The following is a 25136-nucleotide window of genomic DNA, read 5'->3' as shown; positions in this document are numbered from 1 at the left end:
GATTCTTGGTATTTCTCTTCTACTCTTTTCGTGATTCTTCACTTCTTCGTCATTCTTTAAACTCTAAGTTTATTTTTTGGTTACCTTATTCGCGCGGCGCGCAGCAACTCGCTGCTCGTATCCATACGATACTGGGACTGCGCGAGTGAGCGGTAGAAATCGGTACTCATGTGTAGTCCGAAGCGCTGGGTTTGCGCAGTGTTACGCTAGCAACTGGCATGAGCCTACCGAGCAGACAGCATTCAAAGCGGTCTCACAACCTTGCTGGACATCGTGACAGTAGTGAAGGCGACTTTAGAAGACTAGCCGTGGCTAAAAATAACATCTGACGCGGGATATAAAGGTAAGGTATGCCAATATAACAGCCTCTGGAATAGCAAGTTGGCGTTTCACCGAGAAGTATTTGTTTTGAGGTTGGACACACTTACAGTGTGCTCTCATTCTGTACGGGAAGGAATGACACGTGATAACAATGAGGACGTGTTCGTGTGTAGTCGGGCAACGGTTCCAAATAAATAGCGAAGCCGTCTTTTGCATGAGCAGTGCGTGTATGGTGGTGTAATAACTGGAGGTCTTGTGCCTCGGTGGCTCATTGCGAGGGGTGAAAGGGCAGGCACGTGATTAAAGCGACCTTGCTTGCTGACATCCCCCCCTCCGTACACCTCAGGGCCGCTGAGCTATGACCCACTTGGAAACCAGCCAGGGCCTTCAGCAGCGCATCGAGCGTGTGGCGGTGTATACGTTTATGGGTCACAGAAATTGCTTAAAAAAAATACTGCTGTAAACATTGTGGTGCTGAGGGCCGATATGTTTTTCAGCATTGGAAGCCTATGAAGTGAAAAGTGTATGTTAGTTACTAAGCCACTGATTGTTGAAGGCAGTGAGGTAAATTGAAGATAAAAGTGAAAATTGAACGGATATGTGTAACAAACGTGACAAAGTCAAAATGTGCGAAGGAAAATGCGAGAAATATGGCAGAAGTTTTGAAGTGTGTAACGTGTTAAAAGGATGAACGCTTTGAGGTAGAAGGTGACATATTTTTAAGGGATTGTCAGCTTGAACGAAACGAAAAAATGCGGGAAACATTGTAGAGTTCAATTTTTGCCACAGGGAGCAGCACTAGATTACGGAAGTGTGGCTCCATATTGTTTCGGTGGAGAAGTTTGGAACTTGTAAGTTTTGAAAGGTATTTTGAGGCGAATGTGTTACTGCCCAGATTAAAAATTGATTATACACACGATTTTGAATATCCATTCTCATAAATCAGTGTTTAGGGGTTCACATCACAGGACAGTTGGGTAGATGGGTAAAAAAGCTAAGGTAAGGCCGACTCTGTAACAGGCAGTGGGGCCCATAGGGTTGTGTGAGGTCGAGGCTCCCACATTTTCTAGGCAGTCTGCTCACAAATTGCGGTAAGGTCAGTCTTACGCGCCGGCCGCACTTTACCCGCCAGGAAGATTCCTGGTACTCATTTCTATTTGAGGTTGAGTCGATCCTCGGGCCATAGCGCGGCTGGAAGGGTGAGGTAAATTGGGGGGGGGAACAGTGGCATGGGGAAACGAACCCGCGACCTTCCGTCTTTTAGCATAGTGACTCAACCAACTACACTACCCCGTGCCCCAAGGTTGCAGGGTACCATCTTATATATGCAGTATCAGTCTTCATTTCCTTTTATTTTCTTGTTTATGTATAGAAATTATGCCGCAGCCTGCCTTTATAATACTGTATAATTTTGTGGCAGTTATGAGACTTCCGGTTTGTATCCCGGAAGAAATACTGTTGCAGCATATCATCCTCATGTAAAACCGGGCTCAGCATTGTTTCAGAGTTTTCCATAACGGTATTATGTAACCTAAGTCTGTTGTAATAACAGAACCAAGTGTGTAGCAACGTATCAGGCATATTCATTTATTACTGACGTTATGACGTAACTGATTTTGGATCTCTCTTGCGACATGTGTTTGGTGATCGCATCTTGCGGTGATTAAACTACGATTGTCAAATTTGTTTGTGACTTTGGTTGAAACGTATGATCGGACGACAAGATATGCTTCAAGGCTTGTTAATTTAACTCGTTTTCGAAAGAAAAAAGTGGATGTAGTATTGCTTCCAGGAATTTTTTCCTTTGGCGCTACAGCCCCAATTTGGGCCTTGACCTACCCCCATGAAACTTCCCGTTTCACTTCGGTTTACTAAATCTTACACATTCGGTAGGACTCCTTGGGCGGGTGATCAGCTCGTCGCAAGGCCTCTACCTGTACACAAACACAGAAAAACGCACACATACACACAAACACTAAACATCCATTCTCTGAGTGGGATTCGAACTCACGATCCCCGCTTCCGAGCTAGCGAAGACAGTGCTTGCGTTAGACGACTCGGCTACTGTGACCGGCCGCTTCCAGGAATTAGTTTTTATTAATTTTTTAAATATAGCTCACTAATTTGATGCAGATAGAGACTTGCTTGGACAAAAAATGAATTTAAACTTTTTTTATTTATTCTGTACAAGTAGAAATAATAATTTTTATGATAAAGAATTCAAGGGTTCTCGTCTAATATGATGATTAAATGGTATCATTTATGTTTCTTTAGAATTTTAATAATTTTCTTACTTTTTGAATTACCTTCCGTCACCGACCCCAACTTCTATTCGGTTTTAAAATACTGCATATAGTATATATATATATTTGTTGTTAACTGTATACGTATAATTTGAGAATGGGCACTTGAATGAAAAGTGGCCTCTAGAACGATGGGACCCTTCTGATTTTGCACTTTAATGCTTCTGTCATTATTAAGTGGAGCATATTGGCAGGGCATGTAGAAGGAACATGACCGTGAGAAATCTGTACATTTTAGGGGAAAATCGCAAAACCACTTTCGAGATGGTGGAGAGAGGAGTGTATAACATCGAAATGCATTTTAGGGGAATAGAACTAAGCTCAGAATTACCCGATGGTGGGCGTAAGGTAACACCAATTGGTTTCATGAAATTCTGGAGCCCATGCACCAGGAAGTTGTGTATATACGGATCTAGAATCATGATAAATGTGGAGTTAGTAATTACATATATTACTAATTGACAGCACTTAATAATATCCTTGTTTTTTAATTACTAGGAGTTCCCATGTCTTATCCGAAGTTGGTGGCATTGCAAGATAATATTTTCATTCTTCCAACACAAGTTTGTTCGGTAGAATGTGATAAACAGGCGTTCGGCATATTTACAAATAGTTTATTTACTTTGAGTGGGGTGGGGGTGAATTTCATGCTGTTTGCGACTCCGTCCGAAGGTCTTTGTCACGGAAACAGCATTACTTAAATTATACCCTGAACATTGGCCACCGTCTGAAGACCGTAGAGTTCAACTGCAGTATAGGTTGTATTAATGAGTTTCATTGTTTCCCGCGCATCTTAACATTTAATTCATGTTTCTTCATTGTTGTCATTTCTTTATACCGTTTAGTCTCCAGTTCTCTCAGCTATTGATCCGTTTTTGCTGTTGGCCCGTCTGCGCAGGCGTGGGCTCGATTGCGTCCCAAGCTATGACGTCATTTAGACCATGTTCATTTTATAATAAACAACATGCACGTTAGCGTGTAAGAGTGATGCTCTGGCGTCGTCGAGATGATCGAGATCTTGCCTGTTTGGAGGGACTGAGGTAAACCACGAGAAACCTCAGGATAGACAGTGTGCTTGTCGAGATTATAACAGCAGGCCCCGAGTAAGAATCAAGAGCATTGCTGTTTGATATGATATACGTCAGATACAGTGTATACACATATTGAGGTGTGTGTACGTCAGTGTACTTTTGTTACTTGTCGCAGCGTTTGACTTGTAATCAGGGTTACGTGGCCCGAACCTGAACCCTGCCAGGGGAACTTAAGTATGTAGGTCTTCGTGTATTCCTCCATCACCACAAATAATAATAATAATAATAGCAGAAATGTACCGTATGAATGCTTTTAAATTCCGTTGATGACTTTTATGCCCAGTACTGCTTGTGGGTTATACCCCCCGCAGAACAGGAGAACCAGTAAATAAAACAGTATGCTTTGTTTTTGTTAAACATTTTATGGGGACTAAAATTTGATCAAAACACCGGAATGGCAGAAGAGCTCTGTCTTCTGGGATATAATGCCGTATAGTCCGTTGAAATTAAGCAGACTTTTCCAAGGAGCATATCGTCTCCAGCTTCAGCGTAGAAGAGTTAAGTCAAGTAAGACAACAGCATGAAACAGACAACAGGAAACCCTAACGATGGAGGCGAGAAGTTCGTTCGAAACGTCGGTTGACTGTGAATGGACTACACGGCGTTGCATCCCAGAAGAGAAAACCCATCATAGCCACCGCTCTGAGAACCTCATCCTACTAGAAATAGTGCTTTGGAAGAAGAGTAAATTGAATGAGAAAAATAAATTAATGTCTTTCGTAATAAGGGGACTGTATTAGTGTAGAAATGCTTATGTTATATTCAGAATCCGAGTGAAGACTTTGTAACCATATATTCCGAAACAGTCCAGTACGGTCACTATCCAGGGCTGCGCCATAGCTCAAGCGATTAGTCGCTGGCTTCCCACCGCGGCGGCCCGGGTTCGATCCCGGGTCTGGTCAAGTGGGATTTGTGGTGGACAAAATGGCACTGGGGCAGGTTTTCTCCGAGTACTTCGGTTTCCCCTGCCAATCTTCATTCCAGTAATTGCTCCACAATCACCCTCACCTATCATCTTGGGCTGGGTCAATAGGCCAGAAGTGGCAGCAGTGCAAGGGACTTAGTACCACCCCACTAGCAATAAAAAAAAGGTCACTATCCACATTATCTTTTGCTGTCTGGTGAGAGAATTGTTCCGAACATGTGTGAATTTGTCACTATATGAATACCAGAAGTTTTTTTAAAACAGCATCTGTGTAATAACGTAACCTCCTACGTCATTGTCATAGGATTTTATCCATGCCCACATCAAGTAGACCTGGTAGTCGAAGTCTGTATTTTAGGTTCATCGCATTCATACTGTTTTCAGTGGACTTTTAAAATATACTGGAGAATTATAAATTATATAAGTTGTTTGGCAGATCTGTAGAGGAAGAAAGAGGAAAACATGGCATATTTGGAGACGATTCAGAAAACATGGCATATTTGGAGACGATTCAGCGTCCCAGAAGTGGTATTTCTGTTTGATGATATTTTCTCTTTGACATGATAATAAAAGAAAACAGGGAAGTGATGTATTGGCATGATTCTAGTTAAATATTTACACTTGTAGATGTAGATAAGTGAACCATTATAACACTGAATTTATTTGAACAGTGTTAACCAAAAATCTGGTTAGCCAATATTCTAACAGTTAACGAGGCAGTCAACGATAATGCCAGTTTTCGAAAATGGTTTACGTCTAAATAATATTAATTTTTAAATGTAATTTTGGTTTCATTGTTGACTTACTACAGGCTTTCTTTGAACTGAATATTGACGGTTTTACCTTTTCAAGCAGTGGTATATGCCGCTGGAGTAATGTAGGTATGTTTTCTACATGGAGGTTCTTTGCTTTGTTGACCGGTTCACGGCGACCGGTGCACCGCCGGCTGCGAGGCGCATACGAATTTTGCCGATGAATCAGTTTGCCTGATGACCTATAATGTTTGGAATTAAGGGAAGTTATTAAGTTTGTGGGCCGCTTGACTACATTATGTTTCACGGCGAGCAGTGCGGTTCATGCGTGGGAATTTGTTTATGATTTGTTAGCAGTGGGCGGCATTTATAAACTCCATTAGTCATTTGTTCTCAGTTACAGTTAGTGATCAGCGTGTTCCGGCCTGGNAGGGGCCAGACTTGAACAATATACCTAGAAAATCACCGAAACGTCTAGTTCAGGAGACTGGAGTGTCAAAGTCTACTGCAAGAACGGCAACACAATTGCTGAAGCTTAGACCCTATAAAACAACAGTAATACACGCCTTGCAGCCATGAATTCAGGTAGCAGGGTTCATTTTTGCAGTTGGTTTCTACAGTCTGTCGTCGAAGGTGAGATCGACCCGCAGTTGACATTCTTTTGTGATGAAGCGTAGATTCACTTCCAAGGATGCATAAATACGCAAAATAATAGCAACTGAAGTTCACAGAATCCACATCTAACCCACGAAGTCCTCCATCCAGCGAAAGTTGATGTCCGCCATGCTGTAACCGCAAGAAGGACTGTTGTACCTGTGTTTTTTAACGAAATTATTGCGGGAGATATCTTAAATGTAGAGGAACAGCATTTTCAACACCTTCAGTGATTTGCAAATTGTAACTACTACATCCCGATCGTTATCGGCTGTCAGGCATGTTGATTCATCGGCAAAATTCCCTTGCGTCTCTCAACCGGCGGTGCGCCGGTCAACAGTGATAATAACCTTTCTGTATAATTAATATTGTGACATGTCAAGGCATTTCCAGGTAACGGGTTCATAAACAAGTTGCCGCCAAGACAGATTCTTGGTAAACAGCTCGTTGCAACGTTAGGCAAGAATTCTGACAACAGAACTTTAAACACGTCTACAACAATATAGGGGATACTGTTGTCTGTGGTCCACACCAAGCCAGTGCACGGAACAATAGGACGTCTATTGCCAAGCCACGAACCTGTAAACACGCATCCGTAACAAAATGTGTTTTCCGTGGGGTCCGTGCAGAGGAGTTGCCTTAAAGAGAGTCTTGCGATACCAGTCGGGCAGTTCGTAGTTTAAGAATAATTATACCTCGGCCTGTGAAGGCTTAACATGTGATTAGAAGACATTATTTGTGTTTAATATTTGGAGTGTGTAATTCCACGAGATTGTTATAGTTCCTGTGTTAAAATCCGTTGCCAGGAACCGGATAGAGAAACCTTTGCAAAGGAGTAACCATTGTTTAGATGTGTTACTTAGCAACGACTAGTAAAAAGCAGATATAGAAGACTTTATTTATGTTATAATTACAGTAATCTTGAAAGTGCTATAATTATTTGTAGTTACGACTAGTGAATATTCAATAAATCGACTCACCGATACAAACCCGCGTCTTTAGTCACGAATACACGTGACACTATATATAACGGAATCAATTCTGCCACGTTTCATTTTCAGAACTGCCCAACGGATTCCATTTGAGTCTGGCATTTGTGGTATAATCTATACCAGCCATGGGTACGAGTTTCGTTTCAATTCATGTGTGTCAGATAAATCCAAGCTCATTGATATTTGTCGTGAAGCTCGAATCGCGTTTTTATCATCGATATTAACGAATATGACGCGTCATACGAAGACGGGCACGCAAACCCGCAATCGAGAAGGTTAATAGAAAAGCTTTTGGGTGCGATGAGCACTTCACGAGTCAGTACGAGTAATGCTATCAGCTTTGCAGCTTCAGATCTCTCTGCTGTAAGTAAAGAGGGCCGCCAGCGCAGTATGCAAAGTAGCAAAGAATGTAGTGTTCTCAATGTTGGAGTACCATTTTATATGTGGATAAATGTAAATGTTTTAAGTTTTTCTGTTCCATTATTGTCGTGTCCTAGAGAATTGTTTCTACGGCTTGAAGGAGGTAATAACGCAGAATAACGACAGTGCATTAGTGACGTAATAACTAGGCATGTAAGTAGCTGGGTGAAGTGACTGGCTATGGACCGGATGACAAGTTCGATTCTCTGTAGGAGCATAATGATTTTTCTCTTTATCATGTTAGGAACAGATTGCGGACGGCTGAATCAAGCGAATTATTTTGAGTACTCCTGATCAGCCGTATGCGAGCGAAGTGCTGTAAAGAAAAAAAAAGTCACAAACAAAAAGTCCGTGGCTTGAGTCCGCAAGCGAACTATACCGACCGAGCGACCGCCGCTTGTCGGCGAAGTTAGTACCAGCTTCAGCGGATAGAGGGTGTCACGTGGTCATCACAGCGGATCTTCACGGCCGTTGATCTGGGTTTTCTAGACCGGAGCCGCTATTTCCTTTAAACAGCTCCTCAGTTATCCTCACGAGGCTGAGTGGACCCGTTCCAGACCCACTACTTCTCAGAAGATCTGGTAGTGCCGAAAATCGAACCCGGGACTTCTGGATCTGTAGCAAGGAACTCTGACCACTAGACCACAGAGGCGGTCAAAACATAGTCACTTTGAGGGAAATGACCTTGGTCTTTTGGTGAATTGCGAGGATAGCATAATTTACAGCCAGTGACGAGCGGCAGATGATGTCATGATTGGTCATAGTATAGCTGGAAATAAGACGCATCGGGAACACGAATGTTAGACAAGACTACGTCTATGAAGAAAGCAGTCTTCTGGGATTTGGCACCGTGTATATGTGGTGTTAACCGACGTTTCGGAGGAACATATCGCCTCCATCTTCAGGGTAGAAGAAAAAATATAAGAAATCTGCAAGCGAAGAGACCGTGAGAACCGGTAAAAGCAGACTACGTCTAGTATGCGCTAATAGAAACGGAGTCCGTTTACTGATCGAGACCAAGGAAATGGACGGTCGCATGAATAAAGTTCTCTTCAGTTATGCTGTAATAGTGAAACGGTTAGCTGAGTGTTATTAGGCCAATCATAGTTTGATACATTGAAATCGCCTAGTAAAAGTACACGGTAAGTCTGCGCGTTTGAATTTTGTTCCAAGAAATGGAAATAATTTTCAGTAATTTTGATCATACATTCCGAGGCAGAATAATGGTTATATTAATAATAAATATAAATTATTTCTAACAGGAATTTCAGCCCACATACACTTTTCACCCCCCCTCGTTGGTGTCTCCACCTTAACGTGGTGAGGGGGTTTGAGTATGCCAAGGACCCTGAGAGCTATACCAGCGGTAGCGTAGCTACTGGCAGGGCCTCCCTTGCTGGACAGGTCAAAGGGTAGGCATCAGACGAAGAGAGACACCAAAAACCAAAAACTGATGCCGGAAGCAGCGTCATCAGCAGCGACTTGAAGCACAGAGCAAATGATGCTCGAGATGGTTCAAGTTCGTATAGCAACAGGCGTGACCAGAGTGGTTTGAACGGCTGTTGTACTGCGATGTGGAAAGCAAATGGAAAAACTACCACATTATCACTTTTCCTGGATAGTCTCTTTCCAAAAACAGAGATACCATGTATGCGAGATGTTTCCTCTGGAGACAAACAAACTGGAGGGGCAGATAGAAGTGCCCAAAAGACGAGGAAGAAGACCGAAGAAGATATTTTAACTGAAGGAGAAAGCTTGAGATCGCATTAAGTGGAGGAACTGTTTTGGAAGAGACTGTGGACCTGTCGTATGACAGATTACCGATGAATGAATGAACACTTTTCAATAATTTTCAGGCCTGATCTTACATTGGCACCATAAAACGATTTGCTAATCGCAGTTAGCGTTTTTTACTGGTTTTGTTTGACTTAAAGTAATTTTTGTCAGCACGAAATACAGTGTAAGAGTCGGGAAAGAGTTTATGATTAAAGATGGTGCCTTTGAGCCAAGTTCCCTTAGTGCGATAGACGTTGTGGTTAGTGTTGGAAACATTGCTCAAAAGTTCCCTGAAATTTTGACAAATCAAATTTCATTCGCGGGAATTTGGAGCCATTATCATTTGGAATCAGAGCCACCTTCTATCGCTTCAGTGGAATTGATGGGGACAAGTGGGTCCCCGTTCTTCTTGAGTTCTGGTGAAATAGTTTGGACATGAGATTTGTAGATATTGTCAGGATTTGGGCAATGGATAATATCCAAAAACACAATAATTGTATTTAGGCGACCGTTAAAATGGTGTAATTAAGCAGCCATTCTGCACAGCCCAGTGTTGCATTTTTTCCCCCCTTGGCACTACAGCCCCAGTGGGGCTACCTCCATGAACTTCTCCGTTCATTTCGGTTTTTCTAGATCTTACATATTCGGTAGGACTCCTTGGGCGAGTGATCAGCTCGTCGTAAGGCCTCTACCTGTACACAAACAGAAAAACGCACACGCACAAACTAAACATATATGCCCTGAGTGGGATTCGAACCCACGATCCCAGTTTCCAAGTGAGCGAAGACAGTGCATGCCTTAGACCGCTCGGCTACCGTGACCGGATTTGCATATTAGTAGAAAATATTTATCATTTATTGAAATATGAAACTAAACATACGCACAAAATTTTGTTTGTAATCCGGCACAGGTCGACGCAGAAAATTTTAACTGTTTTTGTAGACTGTTATCTTGGGAACGTACATCCGGGCAAAATGGGGAAACAAATGGAGACATAGTTTTAACTTTCTTAGTAATGGTAGAGAGTGTAGAGATATTTCTGGCTTCAGTCATATGCGTCCTAGATTCCGTGGATGTGACAGGACTCGCGTTAGTAACCATACGAGAGACACGGCCGTCTTCATTAATCAGCAGATTCCATAGCCGGTACAATATGTGAAGCTGCAAACTTAACAGTTTCAGCTGAACTGCTGAGAGACCGCTTTGGTTGATTCAGCAACTTCGGCGTGTGCCCGGGGGACCTGCTTATTGGGAGAACAGTGAACCCAGCGGCTACAATTTGGACCCTTAAAGCCAGATGTCCACTAAATCCTACAGACCTTTGTTTTATTCAAGGTTTTATTGTTACTTTTAAACATTTTGATGGCCTTCCTGAATTTGTGTACAGTGTCCACCAAAGATTTAATCAAATAACTGCGCATGCTCAGACGCCATCGAGACGAACAATCTCAAGCCGCAAACATGGCGCCTCAAATTTTTATCGGAATCAGTAAATAGAGGAGAAACCACTTTCTTGGAAAGGTCAGAAGCAGAAGATGAATGCACATTGACTGTCGCCACGTGACACTTCAACGAGAGTAGACACTTAAAGGTAACCCCTGAGCCCATATGGCATACATATTTTGCCTTGGTGACCTGCAGAAAGCATAGGCGGTAGCGTGAAGCGCCGTGTAGGAACATGCCACCTGCTTCCACTTTGGTTTCCTGCTTGGCTTATTTTTCGGTCATGAAGATGAAGGCGACTTGTTGACACATCGTTATATCCCGGAAGACAGAATTTTTCGTAAAGAGTAATTTGACATACGGAAAACGCAGGGATAGAGTGGCTTTGCGGTTTGCTATTGCTTACTACAAGAAGTAGGAATAAAACCATTGGTACACCGAACGTAGAAACCGTGCTTGTAATGGGTAGACTGGTTGGGTGGTTTGGAGGGAGATTTCAGTTGTGTCTGAGTAGTGGCGCGGAAGGTTCCGTCGGTTATCCTACTTCTGTGTTACGGGAAGGGAGGGCTGACAGAAGTTGTGATGGCCGTTATATGGTTCCCCTGTGCGAGGAACAAGAAAATCATTTTACCAGTTATAAATAAAATCTGCCAAGGGATTTATCAATAGATTGCCGGCGAGGCTTATGCGCAGACAGATTCATCTACCAACTGATGGCTTAGAGTGCGTTATAACTGGCAGACTCCCGCAGACATCGCCGAGGTATCTCAAGGAAGCCGTTTAGTGAGAAACTGCCCATTTAGGTACATCCTAGACTCCTTAGTTAGCGTGCCAGTTTTATATGGGAAGTGGGGAGAAGTTGGAGGTTTGGACATAGGAAGAGGATACATTAAAAATGTAACTCTTAGAAATGCATAGGGGCAATAACAACTCATGTTGAAACATAGAATCTCTATGAGAAAAGAATTGCCATCAAAACATTATATAGAATCTTATGAAATAAAAATAGAGACATTCTAGTGGTCAGAGTTTCTTGCTACAGATAAAGATGCCAGGGTTCGATTCCCGGTGCTACCGGATTTTCTGAGAAGTAGTGGGTCTGGAACGGGATCCACTCAGCCTCATGAGGATTATTTATTATTATTAGAGGGGGTGGGGTTCCCCATGCACTTAGACCAGTTATTGTTCCATTGTGCGTCCCCCTTTAATTTTTACTGTCGCCATACCCTACCTGTACTGGTGCGTGCTATCAGCCCCGTGCAGCCAACGAGGTCGGCCCTCGGTACCTGATATTTCCCCCATCTACCAGAGGCATTGGAAACTACTTGGGCGGGAAACTTGTTGCCTAATTTTTCCCAGAGGTCTCCTAGAGACATAAATCTACGACACGGGACCCACGGCTTAAAGTTCCTCCCGGAGGACTTGTTCCCTGAAATTTTCCGCTCTTAAAAATTCCACTACCTCCGCCGGGTTTGAACCCGCGTGAGGTGGGAACATTGCCCCTAGACTACGGAGGCCGCTCTCATGAGGATAATTGAGGAGCTGTTTCGAGAAAATAGCGGTTCCGGTCTAGAAAACCGAAATTAACGACTATGGATATTCGTAGCTCTGACCACGCGACACCCTCAATCCGCTAAAGTTGGCACGAACTTCGCCGACAAACGGCGATCGCTTGGTGGGTATAGTTCGCTTGCGGACTAAAACCACGGTGTTTGTTTTTGTTATTTTGTTTCCAAGGAAATTGAGAAAATAGTGCTCATGAACACAGGTGAAAACATTCTGTTATATGACATTGAAATCTGAGGGGTAAACTAACGACAGTGGAATTATTTAAGGAATCTTCTTGTGTCAAGACAAAATGGAGAGAGAAATTAACGTATAGGAAGAAATTGATGTTATTGTCTCACTCCTAAGAAGCTTAGACCCCTGAGATGGGCATGGAGACAACTGAAGGAATGAGAGACAAAAAGATAGTTGAAGAATGTGTTGCACTAGTCACCACAAAGACGAGGAGGCAAGGAAGGGATGCTTAAATGTGGGTGGAGAATATATGTTAGGGAAGTTGAGGCAGAGAATAGGTTGGAAACTGAAGATCGCAAACCTGTGAGAAAAGAAGTGCTTAGAATGTTGTAACTTCATGAGGTGTACTTCTTTCGGCTTATTTTGGACTTCCTTTCAAGTCTTTCATGAGGTGTATTCGAATTTGTTCTGGCACTGGCTATCCTGGTAGGTGTTCCGTGGTTTTCCTTATCTCCTGGCGAATGCTGTCATAACATAGTACCGTCAAGTAGGCCATCATTCATGATTATCCAATATTGGACGCTATAACCTCTGCATTTTTCGATAAATAACCCAGCAGTCAATCGCACACAAATGTTTCCGAAATTACTCTCTGGTGATAGTCCTGTCAGCTAAAGCGACGAATTCTGTAAAAGAACAAATGTTCCAGCCATGGAAAACCAGTAGCCATATTACAGAGGAATTTAGGCGCGTTTTAGTCAAATTAGCGTGTAGTGTTCTTTGATTCCTTCCCGCAAATATGCGCCTGTAAGTTGGGTCTACGGACGAGGACAGTTGGAGAAATCCCCAGCCTAGGGCGCGAAGGGCAACAGGGCGGGACATTTTAATTGCTTTAGAAACACAGTTATTTGGTACATAGGCGGAGTTCGAGGTATTTACAAGGCATTTTTCTGTACGGGAGCACGAAGTTAGTAGTCTCGGCATTGCATGCTTATTTTTCTTTCAATCAATGAAGTCTTGAGCAGATTCTTTGCAGGAACTCGAAAGTTCCGATTAAAGTAGCTTAAAAGAGGATCTCGTCATACCAGCATACACAGATATGAAATTTGTTAGGAGGACTGCAATAAAACCATATATATATGTAGTAGCAACTTGGAGCGGAATAGCTGACATACAGATGGTTTCGTCATGGAGGGGTGGCGGTTGGAGCAGGCGTCTTCAGCTTCGGGGTAGTTTGTAATCTGAGTTTATAGTCTCCGACACAGTGGTCTGTCTGTCTAAGGCATGCAAAACGGCTTCGCCGACTGAAATATACAATCAATTCGATTCTCACACGAGGCATGGTTGTCCTTCCGCATATCTGCCATGTTTGTGTTGGCCTGTGAAGGTAAGCGGCCTTGCGACAGAACTGATCACTCCCCTAAGAAGTCTGCCAACTAACTGGCTGTAAGATCCATAGTACCAGATTAATTCTGATGGGAAACAGGACAGAAGGCGTAGCACGAAAGGCAGCGGCAGAAGAAGATGAGTTTGTAATCTTGGCCAGAAGATTAGGTATGCAGATGAATGCATACATACATAGGACGTAGTTAAGTAGGTAGGTAGGTAGGTGGATGGATGAATATGAATTTCATCGATACCGGGCCTTAGAATGTGAAACAATTCAAGGCCCCAAAACTTGGGACCACGCCAGGCCGCAGTAGCTGCAGCACATAATTTTAACATGTAACTTATAATAATAAAAGATAAAGTTGTCCCAGTGCTTAATTAAGCACTACGCCATGAAGACGTATGGAGCAGTGGATGTATAGATCCACATTTTCTTGACCTCGGCACTAGTTGGAGGTAAGTGGTCAGCTTCACGCCCCGGCCACTTTACCCCCGGGAAAGAGACCCCGGTACCCATTGTATAAGAGGTTGGGTGGACTCCAGAGCTGGTCTGGACGATTGGAGAAGAGAAAATGCTTGACCCTACCGGGACTCGAACTCGGACCCCTCGGTACTCCAGCCCGAAGCCAGTCGCTATACCGACTGCGCTATCCTGGCTCCCTTGAAATAATAATAATAAGGTAAAATACAATTACAGATAAAAGTGTCATAAGAGAGTATATAAGCAAAACTGTAGTGAACAAGTTTTGACACCGTACAAATATGCATACGGTATACACGGAAGAATGGGAGGGGAGCTTCCGAACTAAGCACTTGTGGTGGGGAAGACTTGAGGGAATTTATAGAAACACCAAGCAAAAGTTCAAACGGAGGAAATGATGCGTAAGTGAATTGCACCAATTCTTTTTATATTGCCTCGAGTGAAGCTAATATTGACGCAAGTCTGAATTCAAAAAGTGACACCGAAGAGTAACTTAAATTGAAGGAGTAAGCATTAATTTATTGATTTCAGCGCAAGCAACAAAAAGTGACACCAAAGAATAATTTCAAACTCAAGGAATCAACCCATTTACATATCTCAACGGAAACTGGTCAGGAGAGCCTGCCGTATTGTTAGGTTTGTTGGCCTAGAGCAAGAAATTTGGTTTTGTGGAAATCAGTATACTTCAAGACACGTACGTTGTCACCCGTTGCGTGTTTCCAGTATCATTCCGCCAGTTCATTGGAACGTCTGTGTTTATCCAGTACGTACAGTATCTTAAGGCGCGTCCACGTGACTCGCCATGCTCGCGAGTAATGTGGATGATATGACAAGTCACGAGACAAGCAAATTTAAAAATTTTAATTTAAAAACTATAAAAAAAGTAAAGCTATCCCTGTACCAGGCCGTGAAGGCCCATAGGGTTGTGAGACGTTGAGGGGTCCCACATAATATAGACAGTCGGCTCAAAGATGGCGGTAAGGTTGTCAGCTTTACTCCTCAGGAAAATTATTTAATTAATTCCTGGTACTCATTTCTGTTAGAAGCTGAGTAAGCCCCAGGGGCTAGTGCGGCTGGAAGGATTAGGTCAACTGAAAATCCAATGACATCGGGATTTGAACCCGTGACCTTCCGGCTTGTAGCGTAGCACCTCAACCACTACGCTATACGACTACAGCCTATACACCCTACGAGTAAATATACGGATCCTCACGCGCCGAAGCCTGGCGAGCAACTGAAGTAGTGTGGACGAAGATTTACGGGCACAGGTTAAAGCCAGACGAGTCTCCCGACGACACGAGCGCGAGTAATGTGGACGCGCCTAGTGGTATCACTAGAATAGTCCTGTAGCTGCCGCTCACAACCCTACACGTAGCTGATGCTGCTCTGTGCATTGTCGCGAATAGACTAGAAACGTGCCGACACTGGCCTCGTGCACATTTTCCCTAGGATGATTATCTCTTAACCGGAAGTGTGTTTTGTTACATTGCTTGTTGCGACATCCGAACCGGCAGTAAGATGTTTGAAGCCACGGATCATACAGTAACAATACCACAGTGTATACAGAAAGAATGTGGAATAATTATCATCTTAGGGGGCATTGCCCGCGTTGGGGGGGTCAAGGTTCCAAGCATCCGCGGTCCTGAAGTTGCAACAAACCGTGGGATTACACGTGTCGTATTCACTCGTTCCATGAGGTCGTTGCCTTTTTTAAACTCTGTGCTTGCTCAGACATTCTGTACAAAATTCACATTTGTGCGTGCTGGAAAGAGAAACCATTCATGCTTCACTTTTTGATTTATTTTCTATTCATCATGACCACTGCGTAGTGATTCGGTTGTGGTTTTGTTTCTTCAGAGTTATACTGATGAAATATGATTGGTTAGTTGGTGAGAGCAGTCATGGTAAAAAGTAACAGGAAATCAACGCGTAAGTTAGTAATTCTGTCACGTTCGATCTCTTTTGTTTATCTGAAAACCCGTAAGACATTAGGAAATAAAAAACAATATTGGGTATAAAATATTATGTTTTCTCGAAACATGTTTCGCTCCGATGAATATTTTGAGTTATTCTCTGGATGCATACAGAAACGTACGCAGGTCGCAATTTAAAGTGTCGATTGTTTATGTACGATTTTAACAGCGATTGGAATGTGTCGTCAGATTTTAGTATAAGTTCCCAGTATCAGCTTTCATGAATCTCACTTCAGCATTTCTTAGTTGCTCGGCTTATGTGCGGTCAGTCGCACGAACAGACACGCATGGCGAAACTTTTGGAAACGTTCTTACAGCTCGTCTCTGCGAACGCGCCAGAAAAATGTATGCCTTGCCAGTAGGTTCAATTAAGTTTACTCCTGAATTATTAGCATTACCATGCAAATAAGGACATCCTTCTGCTTAAAGCCAAATTCAGTGCTTGAATGTACAAGGGGTGGGCCTTCTCGGCCCTTGCACCGCGACCTACAGTGGTCTGTTGTGCTTACTCATAGTTTTTTATTCGTTGTTTTATTGTGTTCAGTTAGACTGACCGCCTCTGTGGTCTAGTGGCCTGAGTTCCTGCCTACAGATCCAGAGGTCCGGGTTCGATTCCCGGCGCTACCAGATTTTCTCCTAAGTAGTGGGTCTGGAACTTGGTCCACTGCTCAGCCTCGAGAAGAGAATTGAGCTATTTCAAGGAAATAACGGCACCGGTCTAGGAAACCGAAATTAACGGCCATGGGGATTCGTTGCGCTGAACACGCGACACACTCTAGCCACTGAAGTTGGTACTAACTTCGTCGACAAGCGGCGATCTCTCGGTCGGTATGGTTCGTTTGCGGACTAAAGCCACGGATTTTTTTATGTCCAGTTAGACCATAGCAGGTGAGATCTTTTTCAGTCTCTCATCCCCACAAACGTATATAAGTTTATTGTATCGTAGTAGCATTCACGTTAACTAACATTGGTTATACAGCAAGTTTATTAACCAAATGAACAAACTTGAAATTTGGCTAACCTGCTTCTGGTCTCGCGTTTGAGCTTACTGCAGGCCTTTCTTTTCTTTCTTTCTATTCTGTCTTCTTGCAGCCACCTTTGTACCAAGTCTTGTTTCTGTTCTACCGAAATGTGTAAAACAATTCTAACAACATGCTCTGTTAGCGAAAGCTGGATAATATTCTGCTGTATCACCTTTCAAATTAACACGGGATTATTTTTATACTGTTCCGTTTTCTTGGCGCTATTTTCATTTTGCCATTGTGTTTTCGTGATGTATTGTGTCTCCATACAGAATAACGAATAAACTATAGACAACTGGTTACTACAGGATTCTGACGATGGTGTATAACACACAGAGATATTGGGTTTTCGGACTTTATCCATCGTCCTGGTTTTAAGATAACTAAGAAAAACACGACGTTTCGGAAACTGTATCTGTTTCCGTCCTCAGGTGAGGGAAAACGCATATTCTGTTGGGTCCCTTAGAAAGAGCTAGCCGCAATCACTGGACCTTTTTTTCTTCTTTTTCTTCTTCCTTCTAGAAGACCTCCTTTGAGGTTATACCTATGTTCCCGGAGCCGCACGGCTAGAGGTCTGCCTGTTTCGCCAATGTAGCTTCTGCCACATTCACAGGGAATGCTATAGACGCACTGTGCCGTCAGTTGCGGATCTCTTTTCGGTCTAGTTTTCATAAGGGAGTTCCTAAGTGTGTGTTTCGTACGGAAGATGGTCCTAATAATATATCGATTACCTATCCGTTTAAACTTTTATAGTGATTGAGGCTAGCTAGGTGTTTTCCCTCACCCGAGGACGGAAAAAATTCCAGGTTCCGAAACGTCGTGTTTCGATGAAGTTCGAAACCCAGTATCTCTATAAATTATAGACTAGCAAAGAGATTAGAAAGAAAGATGGGTAATATGAGGGGGACTATGAGAACTCATCATGGGACAAAAATATGAAGAAAAATCAAATATAAAGTGATTTGACGATGTTTAAATAGTGAAGCAGCTGTGAACAAACTAACAGAAATGAGGTTTGTTATTAAATGAAGGGCAGTATATGGTTAACAAGCCGGTCACGGTAGTCGAGCGGTCTAAGGCATGCACTGTTTTCGCTCGCTCGGAAGCCGGGATCGTGGGTTCGAATCCCACTCAGTGCATGGATGTTGGTGTGCGTTTTTCTGTGTTTGTCTACAGGTAGAGGCCTTGCGACGAGCTGATCACTCGCCCAAGGAGTCCTACCGTCTGTGTAAGATCTAGAAAAACCGAAGTGAACGGAGTTCATGAAGGTAGGCCTAGGCCCACTGGGGCTCTAGTGCCAAGGGGGAAAAAAATATGGTTAATAAATGGTTATTTTCTGTTTGGAAAATTTAAATTTAGAAATGCTTTTTATTTAATTCGAAAAATGTTATCTTCATTGCAAAACAGTAAATATCAAGGTGTAGTAGTTCCTCCTAATACAGTTGTATGGTTAACAGTAGTCTCTTACTAGAACATAGTAAACACGAGTGTGTAACGACTGTTCAGGAAGAATATCTGAACCTGAGAGGGAAGAGTAAATGGGAAATGAACTGGCTGAGGATCCTGTCGAGTGTCAAGCTTTGGTATTGTAGAAGTGTTCTGCAACCAAGCAACCGTCCCTCTACCTCAAGGAAAATGTTCCTAATTATGGAAATACAAATCTAGACTTCTTCGAAGGCTTTCCTATAAGCACATCATGTACAAACCAATGACAAATTACTGGAATGCCGTGGAGTCTGTTAATTACAATATGGCCGCCAGTGATAACTGGTTCCTTTTCCCTCCTGCCTCAGGATTAGTGTAACTTAGCCCCAACCAGTGTAAGAAAGGGCGGGTCCCTTGCATACTTTTGGCGTGAAGTAGTATTACGTTATATAATTCGCCGAATTCGATGGCGGGGTAAGGGGTGCGTTTGGCCGCGTCATAGCTCAAGCGGTTAGTCGATGGCGTCCCACCACGGGGGCCCGCGTACGATCCCTGGTCTGGTCAGGTTGGTTTTGTGGTGGACAAAGTGGCGTTGGGACAGGTTTTCTCCGAGTACTTCGGTTTCCCCTGCCAATCTTCATTCCACCAATTGCTTCACAATCCCCTTCACCTATAATCTGGGGCTGGTGCAATAGGCCAGAAGTGGCCGCAGTACAAGAGACTTAGTCCCACCCCACTAGCAAAAAAAAGGGAGGGTGCGTTTGGAAGTAGCAACCACAATTCCATTTAGTGACAGGATAGGAAGTTTACATTTGCATAGTTGGCGCTGGCGAAGCAAAACGGTTTAACTGTAGACCGAATGAAGCCTATTTTCCCGTGCTACAGTATTTCTGATGAACGCAGTAGTTAGTTAGTTAGTTAGTTAGTTAGTTATTGGAGATGGTGGGTGTCCCCATGCACCGCGACCAGCTTGATCTATTGTGGTTCCCTCTATGATATTCTACCAGTCTCTATACCCTACCGATACTGGTGCTTACCATCAGTCCCGACCAAGCCAGCGAGTTCGGCCTCTACTGGCTTGGCGGTATCTATAATGCTTCCCCCATCTATCAGAGGCGTTAGAGACTACTGTTGGGCGGGAAATGACCTTGAATTTGGCTCAGGGATCTCCTTAGGAGATATGAGGTTTTTTCACGTGCCGTAAAGCTACGACACGGGTTGAACGCAGTATATATAACAAAGTGATGTGAACCTGAACAACTTTACCTGAGATTTTGGCGGATTTATAAGATTTCTGAACCCTTGATTACGAAAAAGTGGTCTTCTGTTTGCCGTCTGGACAATCTTGTATATATATATATATATATGTGTGTGTGTGTGTGTTTGTTTGTTTTTTCACGCCTTATCGAGTAGCATATGCACACATACATACATGCGTCCGTCCGTCCGTCCGTATGCCTCGATAGCGTATGAATGGTTGTGCAGTCTACTCGTATTTGGTATTCAAGAATTTATCCGTCTTTAAGCCGGTTCCCGATGAATCTGAAAATTCCACCTCCCAAAATGTGGGGTCCTTCGCAAGGGCCCCAGAACAAAACTTCAGTTTTGTCGAAAACTGCCCAAATGATGTGATTACATTTGAGTGGCGATTATATCTTTCAATATAACTGATTATGTGGTATCCTGACGAAAATAACGGTACCCGAACTGGGCCCAAACACGAAATGCCAGTTTTCTCGAAACCGGCTTTACCGGTTAGGCGAAATTCATTGTTGATATTCAGCAGCCAGCGAGTAGTCTGCCGAGGAACAATAGATTTCGCATCCAAGCTAATGTAGTCAAGGTCAGTTATGTAGGTCATAAAATGTAAGTGCAATAGCTTTGCTTCTCTATTTTTATTGTGGCTGTGGTAGAACTGGCTTAACGTAACTGGTTCCTTGCCATAAAACACGGAAATTAGGTGAATACTCTTGTGGTTATGCCCACTTTGATGCTAGTCGAAAAATGTTTTGTACAAATTCAGGTAAATGAAAATGGCCTGTTAATGTTACATGGGTTCCAACAGACCGTCTCGGCGTAAGTGCCACCAAGCTGCGTCATATCCAAATAAAATCTTAATAGTATGCATCCTGTTCTGTATAAAGGTGTGGCAGTCTACACAACACCGTTTCATAAAAAAAAATTTTTTTCGCTTAGTGGGGGGTGGAGTCCAACTGTGTCCACTCGGCACGGCGGCCACTGATTGGCCTATTGTAGTCTGCAGTCTGCTCCAGGTGATTATGATGATGGAGAATTTGGTGGAATGAAGATAGGCAGGGGAAACAGATGTACTCGGAGAAAACTCGCCACTTTGTCCACCACAAATCCCACTTGACCACACCCGGGATTGTACGCGGGCCCCCGTGGTGGGAAGCCAGCGACTAACCGCTTGAGGTATGGCGCGGCCTTTCAAAAAACAAAGTAGACACTATTGTATCAACATTTGTTTTTATTGACGCTACATGTTTCGACTCTTATACTGGGTCATCATCAGGCGTACAATGATACTAGCCTCAGTTGTTGAATTGCATCTACTCTTAGTTCTTCAATAAGGATTCTTATTGTGTTCTTGATAGTTTTTTTAAATGCATAAATTGAGTCTTTTAGTTAAAATTTTAAAATACACATATAATATAATTAAAAAAATTAGAGACTAAAGATTAAAACATACAAATTAAAATTGTACTAAAATTGATTATCTTGTGATAAATCTCTTAAAACTTTCTGACTGCTACGTGTTGACGTGAGTTTCTCGTGGTAGAAGCGACTGCAGTGTGGTGCGCCTGCGTATCGGGATCTTCTCATACGTCAGGTCGTGTGGTCTTGACCTTACTATATCGTCTTGTGGAGCTTACGCTCGTTATTCTGTATGTCACCCAACAGGTTGTTTATTTGGAGTGAGGTATATTAGATTTTGTTATGATGATGTGTGTACGGGCTGCTTCCTGTGTTGATGCCTAGGTCTTCTAACATGTGCACAGAACTAAACGGCTGAAACTCCTGTATTACGTTTTCAGCGTAGCTGAACAAGCTGTTTGTTATTCAGCCTTTCAGCGCTTCTTGCATTTCTTACTGTTCGTCAGCACAGTGGCTTTCTCATCAGGTTACTCGAATTGCCTGTAGCCTATAAAACGGACTCGAAGATTTCAAAATAAATGCAACAGTATTATTAGATTACTGCCTCTGTGGTCAGAGTTCCTGGTTACAGATCCAGAGGTCCGGGTTCGATTCCCGGCGCTACCAGATTTTCTCAGAAGTAGTGGATCTGGAACAGGGTCCACTCAGCCTTGTGAGGAGAATTGAGGAGCTGTTTCAAGGAAATAGCGGCTCCGGTCTAGAAAACCGAGATTAACTACCGTGAGGATCCGTTGCGCTGACCACGCGACACCCTCTATCCGCTAAAGTTGGTACTAACTTCGCTTACAAGCTGCGGTCGCTCGGTCGGTATAGTTCGCTTGCGGACTAAAACCACGGAGTTTGTTTTTGTAGTATTATTAGATTTCCGGAAAGATTACCAAGTTAACTACTGCGTTTTGCCTTTTATCCCATGATGTTTAATAGCTACCACGGCCCAGGCTTACGCGACGCGCATGCCCATTGAAGTGGTATAGACACACCAGCAAGTTAAATTAATTATTTTAAATGTAGTGTACATTGATCATAGCAGTTAACAATTTATTATATGATAAATTAAATTTTCAATAATGTTGTGCGGGAGAGATGATGTAGCAAAGAAATGGAGAAAATTAACTTCATAATGTTTACTCTGCACCCATCACTATATAATACTAGAGTCGTTTATAAATCAAGAAATATAAGTCGGAAGGACATTTGTCACGCATGGTTGAGGTGATATAACAGAAGTTTTGGTCGGTTTACTTCAAGGGAAGTGGCTACTTGCAAGATCTAGACGTAGATCGGAAGGGTACATTGACATAAGCGCTCTGAGAAACAGAATATGAATTTGACCTGGACTATCTAGCTCAGGATAAGGCCCGATGGTGGTATTTTGTGAACACGCTTGTGAACCTTTGGATTCAATAGAAGCGGGGATTTTTTTGACCAGCTGAGTAACTATCAGCTTCCAAAGTAAGGCTGTGTAATTTTCCCAGGAGCATAGGGCTTGCATGAGTCTGGTAGGAAGGCATTGGCTGCGGATGGCCTGCCGTGGAAGGGCTGAGAAAGGGGCTTCTTTACTATGACGCCTCACAATCATCTTCCTTACCTCGCAAACTGGTCAGGGAGGAGGCGCTTGTCCTCGCTACACGTGCGTCCTGAGGTTGCAGAAGATAGGTCAGTGGCCCCAGCAAGGCCATCCTGCTTCCTAGGCCCCGAAACAGACAGCAAGCATTACGCAATACTAAATTTTGTGGTGTAGTACAGCTCTTCAGGCAGATTTGTGATGTGTTAATGCAATGTTTGTCATCTGATGGCGTAAATGATCATGGCTTCATTTGTGCTTCTTCGCAAATTTTAATTAACGTTTTATAAGGGCCCAATATTTTGCCACTGCTGAGTCAGATTACCATGTAACAAGTTGATTTTACATTTTGTAAATAAACGTATTTACTAGCTTTGTGCACTGCTCTTTGTACTGTATGATGTGAGACAGGGTAGGCCCTTATGTTACTTTTGTGGGTCAGAAAAGTTTGAAGACGACTGGTTTAACGAACTGTAATTTTAGCGCTTCCATTATAGCTTATGAAGTTAGTTAGTTAGTTACTAAACTGAAAAAATCGATTACACCACTGCTTCGGTGATTTTACGGCAACTGTTCGCTGACACCCGGACGCAATCCCTAGGCTTTTGATGCACGTCGCATAAGGACAAATTTACCTTTACTTCAGGGGATTGTATACTCGTATAGTTACTACTATCACAATTTAAGTTAAAACTATTATTTACAAGAAGTGTAATGAATCTGACTGTAGTTTTTCCCCCTCGCTTGGCACTACAGCCCCAGTGGGCCTAGGCCTACCTCCGTGAACTTCTCTGTTCACTTCGGTTTTTCTAGATCTTACACAGACGGTAAGACTCCTTGGGCGGGTGATCAGCTCGTCGCAAGGCCTCTGCCTGTACACAAACACAGAAAAACGCACACACACAAACTAAACATCCACGCCCTGAGTGGGATTCGAACCCAAGACAGTACATGCCTTAGACCGCTCGGCTACCGTGGACTGTAGTAATTATCATGGGATATTACTGCTATTCACTTCATGCAGAATTTTATCCAATATTATTCTCTCAAGGTTAAGTCCATATGTAAGTGAAATTATTGGGGATTATCAGTGAGGGTTGCGACGTAACAGAGCTTTGCATTCGTCAGATACTGGAGAAAAAACGGGAGTACAATGAGACCGTACATAGCTATTCCTAGACTTCAAGAAAACCTATGGTTCAGTTAGGAGGGAAGTATTATACAATATTCTAATAGGGTTTGGGGTACCCATCAAACTAGTTAGGCTGATTAAAATGTGTCTAAACGAAACGTATGATGAAGTGCGTATAGGTAAACAGTTGTCTGATGATGCCCATATCCAAAATGGTCTAAAACAAGGAAATGCTTTATCGCCACTCCTTTTCAGCTTTGCTTTAGAATATGCCATTAGGAAGGTCCAGGGAAACCAGATGGAACTGATATTAAATGGGACACATCAGCTGTTGGCCTGTGCCGATGATGTGAATCTGCTGGGTGATAATGTAGATACCATAACGAAAAACACACAAACTTAATTTGACGCTAGTAAGGAGGTTGGTCTAGAAGTAAACACAGAGAAAACTAAGTACATGTTGCTGTCTTTTCACCAGAATGCAGTGCAAAGTCATGACATAAAGATAGTTAACAGATCCCTTGAAAATGTGGCACAGGTAAAATATTTATGAACGACAGTGACAAAAATTCGATTCGGGATGAAATTAAGAGGAGATTGAATTCAGGTAATGCTTAGAAATTAGAATATGCAAAATTATAATTTTGTCTGTGGTTCTGTATGAGTGTAAAAATTGGTCTCTGATATTAAGGAAGGAACGTAGACTGAGGGTGTTTGAGAACGGGATGCTGAGGAGAATATTTGGACCGAAGAGAGATGAAGTGACAGGAGGTTGGAGAAAACTGCATAATGAGGAGCTTCATAACTCGTACTCTTCTGCAACTGTAATTTCAATGATCAAGTCAAGGAGGATGAGATGGGCAGGGCATGTAGCACTAATGGAGGAGAAGAGGCTTGCATGTGGGATATTTGAGTGCAAATCAGAAGGAAAGAGGCCACTAGGAAGATCAAGACGTAGGTGTGTGGATATTAAAATTGTTCTTAGAGAAATAGAATGGGGGTTTATGGACTGGATTGATTTGGATTGATAGGGACAAGTGGAAGGCTCTTGTGAACA

The 25136-nt window shown here is 42.9% G+C and overlaps 1 protein-coding gene across 2 annotated transcripts in view; it reads left to right on the top strand.

The window, feature by feature from the left end:
- The first annotated feature begins 229 nt into the window (after positions 1-229).
- Positions 230-25136, top strand: part of LOC111871783 — a 138758-nt gene continuing 113851 nt past the window's right edge. For both annotated transcript variants that reach the window (XM_023865107.2, XM_023865106.2), the window contains exon 1: positions 230-343. The gene's annotated coding sequence lies outside the window, so the exon portion shown is untranslated. The remainder of the gene's footprint in view (positions 344-25136) is intronic.

This window comes from Cryptotermes secundus, unplaced genomic scaffold (genome assembly GCF_002891405.2).
Source record: "Cryptotermes secundus unplaced genomic scaffold, Csec_1.0 scaffold846, whole genome shotgun sequence".
NCBI classification, from domain to species: domain Eukaryota; kingdom Metazoa; phylum Arthropoda; class Insecta; order Blattodea; family Kalotermitidae; genus Cryptotermes; species Cryptotermes secundus.
The sequence above is the reverse complement of the archived record's forward strand: the minus strand, read 5'-3'. Positions and strand labels throughout refer to the sequence as shown.